Consider the following 16,894-nt stretch of genomic DNA (forward strand, 5'->3'; position numbering starts at 1 on the left):
TGCCTCTGTACTACTATACATCTTTAGGGCTGATGGAATGTTTACCACACATCAGTAGCACCTTTCTGCAGCGCCTTTGCCCCTGACGCAATTTCAGACAATTTGTCGAAATGAATAAAATTGATTTTCGCACTTTGTACTAAACATTTTCAAAGTCCAGTTGTGTGTGCCAATTGTTTTGATGCAAGTGCACCTATTGATGCACAAAGTTGAGGGAACCCTGGATTCCTCTTTGTCAAAAGGTGCAACTGTGGTGGATACAGAATGAGAGGTTGGAAGACAAAAGGTGCAAATACACAGGCCGATTGTAGCTGCCGATATCGCTCCCTTGGACAGATTCGGCAGCTTATCGGCCCGTGTAGGGGAAACAACAACTGGCCTGCCCGACCGATATCTGTCCTGAAATCGGGCAGATATCGATCGGGCAGGTTAAAAAATTCAGTCGGATCGGGGACGGCATCAAGCCGATGCCAACTGCACCTATTCCAGTCGTTATAATTTGATCGTTTGGCCCCAGGGCCAAACTACCGAATTAGCCTAAATTCCCCTGATATCACCCACCCATAGGTGGGGATATCGGGAGAATATCCACTCGTTTGGCGACTTCGCCAGGCGAGCGGATCTTTATGTGTATGGCCACCTTAAGCAGCTCCAAGCACAACTACACAGAGATGTAAAGAGCACATTTGACACAAGTACCTTTATGTGCAACTGAGCACAGGGAAATCTGCATGAACACAACTTTGGTAAAGTTTGTAATTTTTAAAAAATTCTGTTCTGTAAAATCCTTCCCCCATAATAACAACAGAAGGAGATGCGTTTGACTGAGGGAATTACTTTTTTGCTAAATGATGCCACTTGCCATGGATAGTTCCCTAGTTTAGTTTAAAGAGTTAGTTAACCCTTCTTATTAAAAATCTGATGCAGTTTCCTAATATAATGGCATAAAACATTTGTCAGTGTACAGAAAGTGCAATAAAATATAAATAACCCTAAATCACGTCACACATATTGACTTTAGAGGGAGAAAAAAATGCAGCTGCTTTGTTTGAAATTCACAGAATAAGCACAATTCCCCTTATAAGTGCAGCAAAAGTGCTTTATTGTTCCATCAGCTTTCAGCACTGCCTATGCCATAGTTCATTAGGGGGTACAGCTCAGAATTAATGCCGCGTCTCCAGCGGAGGGTACTTCCAGCAGGACTGAGGGGGGGAGAGAGTGCACTACGATTGGCAGAGTAACATACAGAAATGTTATCATCCCAGAGTTAAAGGCAAAGTTGTGCTCCACCAAGAACAGACTACGATTTATGATTAGATTTCAACCGACTAAGGGGCTGGTTTATTAAAGTTTGAATTTATGCTGCAATGCAAATTTTTTTGTACTCAAGTGAATTTGAATTAGGACTTGAATGTACCATATTTAGTAAGAAAATATAAAAACCTCAAATGTAAAACTTCAGCTTCAAAAAGCTTGCAAGTTCATGTAGAAGTCAATAGGAATTGTCCTGTGCAAAATGTAAGCATTTTTTTTTCCATAGAGTTTCAGACTTCAATTTTTTGAGAGTTTGGACTATATATATGTATTCTTGGATCTGTGCTATTAGGAGTGACAGTTATGTGCTATTCTGTAAATCTGATTGATGTTTAGTCGGTCTATGATGATCAAAAATGTTGAAATGGAATGTTCTATTCTGTATCTGTTATTATATTACTATAGCACTTGTATTACATTTTCATTTAGTTTCCCTCATTATAACACAGTGCTGCTTTTGTGTGATTGATGCCCATTTAGAATTTAAATAACTCTTTTGGTAATGACACTGCCAGGAAAGCATATTTGATGGTGGGGACATCAGCAAGCCTAGTCACATGCTTAAGAAAGCCCAGTGAAGTAAAACTAATTGCAATTTTTATGTCATCCTGCTTAGGGCCCCACCCTGCTGTACCTAAAGCACCTAAACTACCCCTTTCTTACTGCACTCCTATTGAACTGGATCACATTCTCTTGTCTTGGCTGTTCCTCTATTAGGAGCCTGAGCCTCTTTGCATGAAAGATACTGGGAACTGGGAAGCGCAGTGCCTCCCCTAGGAAAATTAAATAACACACAAATGGTAGTAACCAAGATAACTTTGTATAAAAAAATGATATGCAGTAAATATTAAATGCAATCACAAACAATATAAACACTGCACTGGGGAACCTGTGTGATATATTCAACTCCCGGCACAGTCTCTCCCAGGCAGCTCTTTTACTCTCCCCTCTCTCTAGGCTTTCTGATTGGCTGCAGCACAGGGGCTTCTTTATAACTTCCAGTCCAACCCTTGGATTTGACTCCAAAGCCGGGCAATCCCTGGGTACTCCCCTTTTCCCAGAGGTGCACAGGGGCCCCCAGCCAATTAAATTGCTCTCTAGAGTGTAACCAGACTGGATGATGTCATAGGGGTAAAGGGTTATCTGATTCCCTATAGCTGCATGAACCACCAATCATAACTTTCTTTTTTCTGATATTCAACTGCCTTCACAGCAACTTCTGCTCGGATGTATCAGTAATATTGATGCACTGTATATATCATGTCCATCCACCCAGACCTGACATAGATACTGTGGGCCTTGGCCTCCAACATGGCTGCAGACTTTAGAATGCTGCGGACTTCAGCCTAATCATTAAGGCTGTACTGCTCAACTATCCATGCCTGCTGCCGGGGTTTGTGAGTATAAGAATGTATAGCTTTAGTACAAACTGTTCTTCCTCGTAGTCACAAAGAAACTAATTGCTGTCAAGATTCTCTGTCAATAACGCCTTTGAACAAGTCTGGCGTGTTAGTAAAATGGTGAAGTAGTGATTATTACCCTTTCGCTGCTTATAAGCAGTTTCTCTGAGTGATGTTATTGCCTATTTATAAAGCTTAAAGATGTTTCCAGCCAAGCCCGAGGGAAGTGAAATAGCTGTCACCATAGAATGGCCGTGTCATCAAAGCAGAAAAATGGCACTGAAATCCCATCATTTCCACCACATTACCCCTCAACTTCTCTACCATCCCAGAGAGAATAATGGGATTCTGCCAGGTCTAAGCCGTTAAAAACAGCTTTCTGTGATCTTTAGTCAATATAGATGTTAATATATTGTGTAAATATAACAAAAGTGGAAAAAACGTTTGCAGTAGAAATTCTGTCCAAACAGCAGTGGAATTAAATATATAAATCAAGTTGTGGTTTTCTAAATAACGATATTGCAAAAACTAGCGGAATTGGTAAATGTCAACCATTTTTGCAGTTTGGGCACTTTTTGTTTAGGCCTGCAGGTGTTTATTTAGAATAAATGTAAAGGGGGAGGAGCCATGGAGTTTATAGCTTTTCATATCCGGCCTAAGAAGTCACGAATCTTCATGAGCAAATAAAATCATAGGCTGGGGGCTTCTGATATGGACGCACAAAATCCAGCATTGGGTTCAGAAATATGGCCAAACCCCAGTACTTTTTGTAGGATTCTAATTCAGTCAAATCCACAAGAGTAGATTTATCAACATTCAAAGAATTTTCTATATTTTCGAATTAAAAAAACATAAATATTTCTACTGTGCTCTTAAAAAACTTGAAACCTTAAATGTTTACACACGTGAAAAAAATAACTGAAACACAGTGAAATCACACCCTGCCCTCCATTTTCAATGAATTTGCCAAACAAAAAGAGCCTCAATGTAAATATGTGAATTTGAAGTCATGTGACTTTAAAGCTTTGGACAAATTGGATTTTAATTCAGTTCAGTGTTTGTCTGAATGGAATGTTGTGTGTGACCCGGTTGGGCTGCTTCTGGTGCGACTGCGTATAATTGGGTAAGGTTAAAGCCACTGTGCACACAACAGTTTTGGGGTTTTGCCACTTGAGGTGAATTTCTTAACTCGCGTTACGGCCAGGGCTGGATTTCCAGTCTGGGCGCCCCAAGGCCCCCCGTGAGTGCGTATGCGCAAACAGCGGGTACGCGCGCACATGCGCGGAAGGCCACACTTGCATATGGAGAAGTGGGGAGAAGTCCCCCAAATTTGTGCCGCCCTTGGCCTGGGTCTTTGTGGCCTCTCCACAAATCCGGGCCTGTTTACGGCTGGAGCCCCCCCTTCCCGCCGCGGCTGCTGCCGCCCATGTAAAGCTGAATCGCTGAATAATGTTGCGCACATTCACCTTTTCGGAACTGCATTCCTGGCTTTTTTCTGTGCTTCTTTCAGACATCATTTTGTCTTAAAACCATATATTGAACACAAAATCGTTATACAATACTAATTCAGACGGGAGAGGAGATGCTGAGACGGCACATTCAGGGGGGAATTCTTATCTGGAGAAACCATTGTTTACTCAGAGTGTTGCCGACTGTCACATCCTTGGCTACCAAATACGCAAACAAATCTTATCTTTAAAAGCAATTTTAAAGGTTGAAGGAGAAATAAATTGAAGATTTGCTTTATGTCGTTTCCCGTGCATACAAATGACTTCCCGGTGCATTCAGGCTTTACTGCATTACGGACTAACACATTCCTAGAGCTGGGATTCTGGGAGACTTATCTGCACAGGAACTGGAGACTTTGTGGGTGTAACTTTAAAAGCCGGTGATGGACTCGACTCTGAGATTCACTTTCAGCATCTCCCAGATTAAAGTAATCTAAGTGACTTTGCTATTCATTTTATGAATAAAGTCAAAAATACGTTTTCGGAAGTAAACATTAAATATTAATGGCATTAAACGTTCCCTATAGGTCATGTGGGTCACTGACACGGCTGCTTGTGTAATTGTTACCTGAAGTTCCCAAACCTGACTGATTTCTCATGAGGTGTGTCTGTGCGCTGACACTGTGTAGCAATATATCAGTTTGCAGCTAATCACATGAATTACCGTAATAGCAAGTCCCTCCATATTGTCAATTTCATATCATTATAGGTATTGCTGGGGGAAGATTATACAATCAGAGTGTTCTCCAAGTGTTTACATGTTTGCTGAGCAATTTGTCCGGATCAATCTCCGGCTAAAGGCCGCTCTGCGTAATGACTTACGGGTGCTGGTAACAGGTGGAATGATCGCTTGCTATTTTCTTGCGATCCAATTTTTTTCAGCCTGAAAATGAAACCAATCTCCTATACTGCACTTTTGTCATCAATCAAGAATAATGCAGAGTCCAACTGTACCATTAGCAGTGCAGCCATGCAGTAGCGCTTGGTGAAACTGGGATTCCTTAAGGAAACCATTGAAGATAAAATCAACAAAAGAGAAAATATTTCTGTTATTTCTTACACGGATGGTAAGAGATATTTGAAAAAAAGCAATAAATGAAACATATCCCCATGTATAAATAGGGTCCCTTTCATTTTGTTTTTCTGCAGCAGCAGCACATACAGGCTATTGTGCACAAACAGCCTTATTTATATGGACATTTTCATATAGAAATGTAAAGGATATAAAAGTGGGAGCTGCTTTTCCTGCCAATGCAAATGAATTATGAAAAATGTGGTATTTTTTTATCAAAGAGAGTTTACTATTGGTGCTTCACAGCTCTCTGTTAGCTTGGATATAAATCATAGAATTCTCCTTGTGATGAATATACTTTAATGGGAAAGGGCTCCCATTGTTGAAAAGGGTACAATGTTTTTACCAAGAGGCTTTAGACTGTATGACTATAATGTATATGTTCAACTTAACAAAAATCCCCATGCACAAATGCACTATTAATCTTTAAATATTATGTCCCCCTTAAATATGGTCTTCAGATCAAAATATTTTTATGTTCACAAATACTGTAGTACCTACCCCCACCTTTATAATAGTAAAACCACTATCTATTGTAACCTACTACCCTTCTATCTACTTCCCTTGTCCTGACTTTGCACTGAATTGCACTGTATGCAGGTTATAATAAGATTGTGTAATGCTGGCAGCAGGGCATGGGGTAAATAGATAAATAAGGAGATGATGTTATTTAGTATCAGAGAGCTGCATACAGTGAGCCACGTTTTAACAGCAACTAACTATACTTCATGGGGGCCATTTACTAACCCTCTGATTATTCTTTTGATTCAGATTTTTAAGGCTAAAAGTCACCAAAAAAAGTTGTGATTTTTTTTGAGACTTCCAATGTGTCCAAACGGCTAAAAATCGAAATCTGACAATTCACCAGCTAAAACGTGCCGAGATCATGTAGAAGTCAATGGCAGAGGTCCCTTCCCTTTCTTTGAAGACCCTTTTTTCTCGAAACTTTGGAGGTTTCGGATTTTTGACACTGTTTTTTTTTGTGCAACAATTCGGAAAAAGTCACAGTGTGACTTTTCTGCGACTTTTCTCGCGTGGACTTATTCAGTTTAGACTTTTTAGTTAATGGAAGACGTTTGTGGAAAGAGTTTATCCAAATTTATATCAATAAACAAATGAGAAACGTTAGAACTTTAGTAAATGTGCCCCTAGGTGTTCCCTGTTTTAAGTTTCGAGGATTGCAGAGTTAGGGTCCCCTAAAACAGTGTTTTTGGCCCCACCTTTACCTATGAGAAGGTTGCAGACAGTGGCGTAATTATAAAGGCAGCAGACCCTGCAGTCATAGGGGGGCTTGGGCCGCAGAGTCTGTAGCTCAAAGAAATCCTCCCTCCTCAGCCGCTCTCTTACCTACCCGGCACAAGCAGCCAGGGAGCAGGGAACACAAGCAGGAGAGCCGGGCAAGTGTGCGCTGGGCCCCTTCGAAGAATTATTTTGCCAGGGTTGGCGCTGCACTGTTACGCCACTGGTTGTAGGTATAAGAGATCATGGTATGTTTCCAGAAATCTCTAGGAGGGTAAATATGTGCCACAAAATCCACTCTTGCTATCCTGAAGGGGGTTTTTAAAGGAAAACTATACCCCCAGAATAAATACTTAACCAACAGATAGTTTATATTATGTTAAGTGGCCTATTACAGGAAGTAACAGAATGCTAATTTATTTTTTCACATTTTGGAGACCTATCCCTTGAATGTAGAAACTGCTGAAACAGGAGGGAGACTTTTTATGATGTTTGACGCTATAGGAGGAACCTTCCCTTGTTGCTTCCATTAATAAAACTGCATTTTCTAAAGGGCAAGGTCACTATAGCACATTCTTATATTGATAATTTTTCTGGGGAGTCATAACTGAATCCATCATTAAACATCTCCTTATGTGAGGTGTCACGACTGTGCACCCTAACAGTAACACTGCATCTCTGGGGGTCGTTTATCAACATAAACAAAAATCTTCAGCACACCACTTACATACATGTTCTCAGAGGGTGCTTAACTTCCACAGCCGCTCCCAAGGCTTTTTTCCATGTATCTTTGCAAAGGGGAAGAAGCACACCAGTGTGTCGGCAATGCCTTTAAATAATTTATTTGCAGAAATGTACAAACAGCACAAGCTTTCGGGGGTGACCCCCCCCTTGCACCTGAAGAAGGGGTCACCCACAAAAGCTTGTGCTGTTTGTACGTTCTGCAAATAAATTATTTAAAGGCATTGCCGACACACTGGTGTGCTTCTTCCCCTTTGCAAAGATACATGGAAAAAAGGTAGTTTATTAATGCCCATTATTATACACTCACCTGAAGGTTTATTAGGAACACCTTTTCAATTTCTCATTAATGCAATTATCTAATCAACCAATCACATGGCAGTTGCTTCAATGCATTTAGGGATGTGGTCCTGGTCAATCTCCTGAACTCCAAACTGAATGTCAGAATGGGAAAGAAAGGTGATTTAAGCAATTTTGAGCGTGGCACGGTTGTTGGTGCCAGACGGGCCGGTCTGAGTATTTCACAATCTGCTCAGTTACTGGGAGTTTCACGCACAACCATTTCTAGGGTTTACAAAGAATGGTGTGAAAAACATCCAGTATGTGGCAGTCCTGTGGGCGAAAATGCATTGTTGATGCTAGAGGTCAGAGAAGGGTAGTACAGGTATAGGACCCGTTATCCAGAATGCTCGGGACCAAGGGTATTCCGGATAAGGGGTCTTTCCGTAATTTGGATCTCCATACCTTAAGTCTGCTAACAAATCAATAAAACAGTAATTAACCCCAATAGGATTGTTTTGCATCCAATAAGGATTATTTATATCTTAGTTGGGATCAATTACAAGGTGCTGTTTTATTACTACAGAGAAAAAGGAAATCTGAAATTCTGAATTATTTGATTAAAATGTAATCTATGGGAGACGGGCTTTCCGTAATTCGGAGCTTTCTGGATAACGGGTTTCCGGATAAGGGGTCCGATACCTGTAGTATGGTGTTCCTAATAATCCTTTAGGTGAGTGTATGATATACTGTATAATATATATTAGTTCGCCCACCACTATTTATTAAGTGAAAAAAAAGTGAAAAACTTGATTGTAAAACTTCGGCATTTAAAAGCTTGCGAGGTCATGTAGAAATCAATTGGACTTGTCCTAGGCAAAATATATACTATTTAGTAAATGTGAGTTTTTTGAGGTACATTTCATTTTTTTTCACGGTTTTTATTTAATGAATCATTTTTTACACAGATTTTGTGGTTTTTAGAAAAAAATACAAACGTTACACAAATTACATGAAGTTTGGTAAATAACCCTCTATGTGTATAGAGAATAGGAAATGCCATTACCTTACAAATGGCCTGTATGAGAGTTTCCCAGCATTCCAGCATACACATACAGTATGTGTTTAATTGCAGTATTTACAAGAAATGAATGCCTGTATATGTTACTATATTCTCAATATCTTTTCCCTTGAAAATAAACCTTAATATGAGCATTTTATTTATTTTGTACACAAACCCTCCTGCTTCTCTGCTGTTATTTAGGAGTTGTTATTGCCATGTTACTCTGGGACTTGGGAGGCTGAACCTCAAACAACTAAATACATCACTGATTTACTTTCTTTCTCAACTTAGGGGCCCAACTGTTATTTTTTGACGTGGGACCCCCTATATTCTGGCCCTGAGTATAACTATATACCGATACATATATTGTGCTCAGTCTATTACACTGGGATGCTGCATTCAGTCCATTTTGTACTTGAGTGAATTCCCAGTGACAAGGGCCTCGTCTATGATTAAATATAAATATGAGTGCTAATTTTACTCCTTATAGATCACACGCCTCATCTGAACACTGCTAAATCCTAATGATGTTGAATAATCTTTATTTACTAAAAAGGGTCATGCGTGAAATTAGCATTGGGAATATCATCGGAATCTGCCTGGATATGCTTTGTGAGTCACATAAAACTCAGAACAGTTTTATATCCAACCAAATCTGCCCAATGGTCTGTAAAACGGCATATTTACATAATTGTGTTTGTGTTTATTCCCGCACACTGGGATTCAAATGAAGGGCTGGAACTGAGAAGGCAAATTAATGATAGGATATTCCTTGTACGTGTCATTAGGACTTTTAGTATTTTCTTATCTGCCTGGCCTATTCAAGTATGCCTATTAGCATTTTTGTATTTGTGACATCCATATGTGGCTCCACATGGATTGACCTGTTCCCCTCTGGCTCCACATGGACTGACCTGTTCCCCCCTGGCTCCACATGGACTGACCTGTTCCCCTCTGGCTCCACATGGACTGACCTGTTCCCCTCTGGCTCCACATGGATTGACCTGTTCCCCTCTGGCTCCGCATGGACTGACCTGTTCCCCCCTGGCTCCACATGGACTGACCTGTTCCCCTCTGGCTCCACATGGACTGACCTGTTCCCCTCTGGCTCCACATGGACTGACCTGTTCCCCTCTGGCTCCACATGGACTGACCTGTTCCCCTCTGGCTCCACTTGGACTGACCTGTTCCCCTCTGGCTCCACTTGGACTGACCTGTTCCCCTCTGGCTCCACTTGGACTGACCTGTTCCCCTCTAGCTCCACTTGGATTAATGAAGCAAATATTTATCGCCTTTTGCACGCTGCCCAACCATCAGCCCCTGTGGCTGCAGGTGCTCCACATGCATTTTCCCTTTGAATACAGTGCTGCCTGCATTTGGCAGGGATGTATTCATGAGAGTTGGCTGGGGGAGATACATAGGCATTTGCCCATCCCCTAACTTGCACACTGGGGGAGCCGAATAGTGCAAAGAAGCCCTGCACCTAAGTGAGAACATGGCTGCCTTGCAACCTCCATAGCTGTGCTGTGTGCCTCAGGCTGGGGGTGTAGATCACATCTTGACAATGGACACAAACACTTTTTATATGAGCACTTAAATGATCCCTTTAGGTTTCTGTAATGCCTTATAGCTAGACTGCAGAATCTCTGTACCAGGCTGATCTTTGCGCCTCATCAGAACTGTCACTTAGATTTTAGTGCTGATTTACTAAGGCAGGTGCTAAACTGCACGAATGCAGTTGCCAATAGCAACCAGTCAGGTTTTTACTTTCATATTCCAGCTAATTGCTGATTTAGCACATACAGTAGGCTTATTATTTAGCCCTTTTGTTTTACTGCCAAAAAATAATTCTATTGTACGTTTGTGTAACACAGAAGAACAGCGCGCACACGTGGCAGTCAGATCGCTGGAACATCCCTTGGCTGCACTACAAATAATCAGCGCCAGCTCTGACCCAACTCTCTTGCCCAGTAATAGTTGCCAGTAACATTGTAACAAAGTGCAAACCGACACAGGATAGCATTCGAGCTACCGAAGCAATTCCTCACTGCCAGCTCTGCCAGTACCCGGTGCCCAGCAATAACTGCCATTTTTACTGTTCTATGGCCTGCACTTTTCTCATTCTTATTTTTATCCTTCATTACCCGCCTTTACCTTCTTCTTGACATTTTCTTTCATTTTTATGATTCTTTATGTTTTCCTCTTATTAACTTCTGACTTTACGCCTCATCCCAAATGTTTCTCTCCACTGCACTTTACTATTTTTATCCTCTCTATCTATGCTATCTCTATCTATGCTATCTCTATCTATGCTATCTCTATCTATGCTATCTCTATCTATGCTATCTCTATCTATGCTATCTCTATCTATGCTATCTCTATCCATGCTATCTCTATCTATGCTATCTCTATCTATGCTATCTCTATCTATTCTATCTCTATCCATGCTATCTCTATCTATGCTATCTCTATCCATGCTATCTCTATCTATGCTATCTCTATCTATTCTATCTTTATCCATGCTATCTCTATCTATGCTATCTCTATCTATGCTATCTCTATCTATGCTATCTCTATCTATGCTATCTCTATCTATGCTATCTCTATCTATTCTATCTTTATCCATGCTATCTCTATCTATGCTATCTCTATCTATGCTATCTCTATCTATGCTATCTCTATCTATGCTATCTCTATCCATGCTATCTCTATCTATGCTATCTCTATCTATTCTATCTCTATCCATGCTATCTCTATCTATGCTATCTCTATCCATGCTATCTCTATCTATGCTATCTCTATCTATTCTATCTTTATCCATGCTATCTCTATCTATGCTATCTCTATCTATGCTATCTCTATCTATGCTATCTCTATCTATGCTATCTCTATCTATGCTATCTCTATCTATTCTATCTTTATCCATGCTATCTCTATCTATGCTATCTCTATCTATGCTATCTCTATCTATGCTATCTCTATCCATGCTATCTCTATCTATGCTATCTCTATCTATGCTATCTCTATCTATGCTATCTCTATCTATGCTATCTCTATCTATTCTATCTCTATCCATGCTATCTGTATCTATGCTATCTCTATCTATGCTATCTCTCTCTATGCTATCTCTCTCTATGCTATCTCTCTCTATGCTATCTCTATCTATGCTATCTCTCTCTATGCTATCTGTATCCATGCTTTCTCTCTCTATGCTATCTCTCTCTATGCTATCTCTATCTATGCTATCTCTATCTATGCTATCTCTCTCTATGCTATCTCTATCTATGCTATCTCTCTCTATGCTATCTCTATCTATGCTATCTCTCTCTATGCTATCTGTATCCATGCTATCTCTCTCTATGCTATCTCTCTCTATGCTATCTCTCTCTATGCTATCTCTATCCATGCTATCTCTCTCTATGCTATCTCTCTCTATGCTATCTCTATCTATGCTATCTCTCTCTATGCTATCTCTCTCTATGCTATCTCTATCCATGCTATCTCTCTCTATGCTATCTCTCTCTATGCTATCTCTCTCTATGCTATCTCTCTCTATGCTATCTCTCTCTATGCTATCTCTATCTATGCTATCTCTATCCATGCTATCTCTCTCTATGCTATCTCTATCTATGCTATCTCTCTCTATGCTATCTCTCTCTATGCTATCTCTATCTATGCTATCTCTCTCTATGCTATCTCTCTCTATGCTATCTCTATCTATGCTATCTCTATCCATGCTATCTCTATCCATGCTATCTCTATCTATGCTATCTCTATCTATGCTATCTCTATCTATGCTATCTCTCTCTATGCTATCTCTCTCTATGCTATCTCTATCTATGCTATCTCTATCCATGCTATCTCTATCCATGCTATCTCTATCTATGCTATCTCTATCTATGCTATCTCTATCTATGCTATCGCTATCTATGCTATCTCTATCTATGCTATCGCTATCTATGCTATCTCTATCTATGCTATCTCTATCTATGCTATCTCTATCTATGCTATCTCTATCTATGCTATCGCTATCTATGCTATCTCTATCTATGCTATCGCTATCTATGCTATCTCTATCTATGCTATCTCTATCTATGCTATCTCTATCTATGCTATCTCTATCTATGCTATCTCTATCTATGCTATCGCTATCTATGCTATCTCTATCTATGCTATCTCTATCTATGCTATCTCTATCCATGCTATCTCTATCTATGCTATCTCTATCTCTCTTCCTTCTCTCCCTCAGTCTTTTCTTCAGCCCTTTTGCTCTGTGTCAGTTCCCATTTGGTCTCTGCTTTACCCCCTTTGGTTCTCCCTCATTTCTTTCACACATTTATACCTTTTTATTCTCTTCTCCCCTTCTCTGACATATTTTCTCATCTTTTTCTTGTGTTATTCACTCTTCACTACCTTCGCACATTACCTTCTGCTGTCTCTCCCACTCCCATTATGTTACATTTCTTTTTACTCCCTACCCTTTTCCGAAACGGCGAAAATGCCACGCTTAAAAAAAAAAATTGTTGCACGCATCAGCAAAGATAACCTCAAAAAACACGCGCGTAATTCTTCCCATTTCACTAAAAATCCACCGATGGTGAAATGTATAAATTTGCCATGAATCCATGCCTGCCTATCTATTCCACCCATCATTAACTCTCACTATGCCACATTTTTTTGTAATATTTGCTGCACTTTTGTGCACTTATTTCAATATCCCCTTTTCCCTTTTGTTCCCTCTCTCGTTTTCTTTACTTCTTTTGTCCCCTCAGAGTCTGTCATGTTCTTAATATACTGTATATGTGAGTTGTTATTGCCATGTTACTTATGGAGCTTGGGAGGCCAGACAGGGCATATACATAGATATCAGTTTGACTGGACAGCTCATTATTACCCAGTATCCTTAGTGCTACCCCTCTCCCTAGCATGGCCATATGAGCTGTACCTCAAACACAGCTGAAGGCCCACTTGTTAGAAGGTAATAGGGAATTCTATTGAAGAGTGAATAACAGGAATAAGGTCAAAGATATGTCAGAGAAGGGAAGAGGGGAAGAAAAAAGGTATAAATGTGTAGAGTGTAAAAGAAAGTGATGTGGAAGAACTAAAGGGGCAGAAGCAGAGACTAAAAGATGGTGTTTGTGGCAGTTGTTAGAGAGGGGGCAATACATATAAATGTGCTTGTTCCTAGAATAAATGAACAGAAAGTGGGATTAAAGCGGTCTCCATATTATCAGCCCTGACCCCTAGCTCCCCAGCCTTGTGCAGCCACCCACTAACAAGCACAGGGAACCACTATTTGTTTCAGCAACACAAACAGTTACACTAAAGTGGTTCAGCTTAAGGTTAATACCACCCAGTGTATCTGCTTAGCAGCACTGCCAAAATGCATGCACACAGCCAAATCCAATGGATATTGTATTACAGTAAGAGCGTGCTAGGTAATCTTTCTTCAGCATTTATGCCGTCTTACCTATTCAAGCATGAATCCTCCAATGTGTGAATGTTCCCATTTATGTCTCTTTTTATTAGAAATAAATCAATTTGATCCCCGTGTCTGTGTTATTCACTGGAGATGAAGCACAGCACAGTATTTGCATGACCTTCATGTGAAACATTCCAATTTCAGATTTTATTATTGCCATGCGGAAACACGACTAAGCCCTTTGGAAGCAGTAATATATAGGAATATATACTGAGCTTTTATTTAAACTGTGCAGTTTTATAATGTATATATATATATATAGCATTGCAAGGTTTAAATAAAAGCTCTATATGAATATATATATTTAGGAATTTGATCTGGAAACCCATTATCCAGAAAGCTCCAAATTACGGGAAGGCCATCTCCCATAAAGTCCAGTCTTGATAGGGTGAGGATATCTTCTAAAGTCTAGTCTTAAGCATTTGTCTCCACGGGCCCTATTAGCTTACTATATCATTACATTTGCAATGCTAGTGAATATTAATGGTCAATGTATTGGAGTAACTAAGCGATGAAAGCTCTTTGTAGGCTGCAGTGTTCAGTATATTTATATATATATAGAGCAGTGGTGCCATTTCTACACATTGCATTGTGTCCATAGACTTTACAAAATGCCCCATGCAGCAGAAAGGTGGCTGATCCTGTTCCGTATGGTCCCTGCTCTTTAATTATAGGCAATTAAGAATACAAATGTATTTAAACTATTCTTCAATTAACTTAGCTCAGATGTATGGCACTCAGACAATAGATATGGGACCCATTTTGAGTTTTTAAACACGGGTTTTTATACATCTCTCTGGGAGTCTATGGGAGATGACCTTTCCATAATTCGGAACCTTCTGGATAATGGGTTTCCGGATAATGGGTACATAAAAACTCATGGACTCATGGACCCATGTTCCATTCATTCGTATGGGATTTTCAGAAGCCTGTTTATGAAATGGTGAGCTCTAACTTTCACCCATTGATAAATACACTTCTAAAAATCCCATAGGAATGAATAGAACGTGGGTGAGTTTTTATGTATCAATCTCTAAACTCACATTTTGGTAAATCTGCCCCATAGTTTTCTAGATGAACCTGCTGCTCCTATTCTCTACTCTATTGATTTTCTAGTCGTCTTTATCCAGGGTCTGCAATGTACCTGTTACATTTCAATAAAAATATTTCATATTTCAATACAAATATTAAAAATAATCAGGAAACAATTAGCGAATGCCTCAATGGCGGGGCGGGCACCTCAGCACTCATGTATGGCAGCCTCTGTATATTCCAGTATAGGGAACGCAGCTACATTCAATAACGCAACCCGAATGAACTCTGTAAATACTGTACATTTACACTGATTAAAAAAAACAAAACCCAATTATAAATGTACAAGAATTGGTAGCCAATCAGCACTTCTCATCTCCTCAGTCAGCACGCTGCTTATACATATTTATTCTCTGCTTAAAGCTGCTGAAGCGATAAGCCCCATACTCTCATGTAAAGCCCTTCCACTCACTAAGGATTTGCTACGGCCTCCTGGCTGCTAACAACATTCTTGGAATCATTTTAGAATTCTTGTTTACTGTTGGGTTAAAGGACAAGTCAACCCAGAATATATTTCTTGCCTAATAAAAGACACCTTTGCAATATACATTTATTACAAATATGTAATGGTTTTTGAGTTATTTGTATATATAATTGCTATTAGAAGCAGTGTCTATCCAATTCCCTGCCCTGGGGGCTCTGACTGAAACAATGTAACACAAGGCAGCAGACTGACAGACCTGCATTGCTGGAGGAGACTAACCTTTGCAACATTGTATAAAAAGTAACAACCAGGAGTTCAGCAAATGCTGCTTTCAATAGCAATTACATTTACACATAAATTTTAAAGTACAGGGATAGGACCCATTATCTAGAATGCTAGGGACCAAGGGTATTCCGGATAAGGGATCTTTCTGTAATTTGGATCGCCATACTTTGTCTTCTAAAGAATCGGGATTATTAAAGAAAGGATTATTTATATCTTAGTTGGGATCAAGTACAAGGTTCTGTTTTATTATTACAGAGAAAAAGGAAATCAGTTTTAAAATGCTGAATTATTTGATTAAAATGGAGTCTATGGGAGATGGGCTTTCTGTAATTCGGAGCTTTCTGGATAATGGGTTTCCGGAGAAGGGATCCCATACCTGTACTGAACATTTTTAATAAATTCATATTGGAAAGTTGCTTAGAATTATGTTTTGGGTTTTTTTGTAATTCTTTATTGATTTTCAAATTTTGGGGTACAGAAGAAAATCGGGGGAGGGGAGAAAAAAAAGGAAAACACAGTAAGAACATCACATGAAATAACATTTGCAGTAAATAACATATAAATGGACCTTCAGGGCCTGAATAAGGAGGTTTTGGATTGGAGCAGAGGGAGGGTCTAGAATGTATTTAGTCTGTAATGCCTTACAGGGTGGGAGGAGTTTAAATAGTAGTTGACAGTATTAGGGCTGTGACACACGGGGAGATTAGTCCCCGGCAACAAATCTCCCTTGTCGTGGGCGACTAATCTCCCCGAAATGCCATTGCACCGGCTAGAATGAAAATCGCCAGTGGGATGGCATATGCAGCGCCGCGATTTGCAGAAGTCGCTAAAGTTGCCTTAAGAGGAAACTTCTGATTAAATTTCTTTTCAGCATTATGAGCAAACTCAATTTCCTTTGTTTTATTTTACAAAAACCTTCTAATATTCATTTAGCACAGAAGAGAAAGCACAAACATCATGGTCACACCATGTAACTATTCCTCACTGTGACGGCC

This window comes from Xenopus tropicalis, chromosome 6, assembly GCF_000004195.4.
Source record: "Xenopus tropicalis strain Nigerian chromosome 6, UCB_Xtro_10.0, whole genome shotgun sequence".
NCBI classification, from domain to species: Eukaryota; Metazoa; Chordata; class Amphibia; order Anura; family Pipidae; genus Xenopus; species Xenopus tropicalis.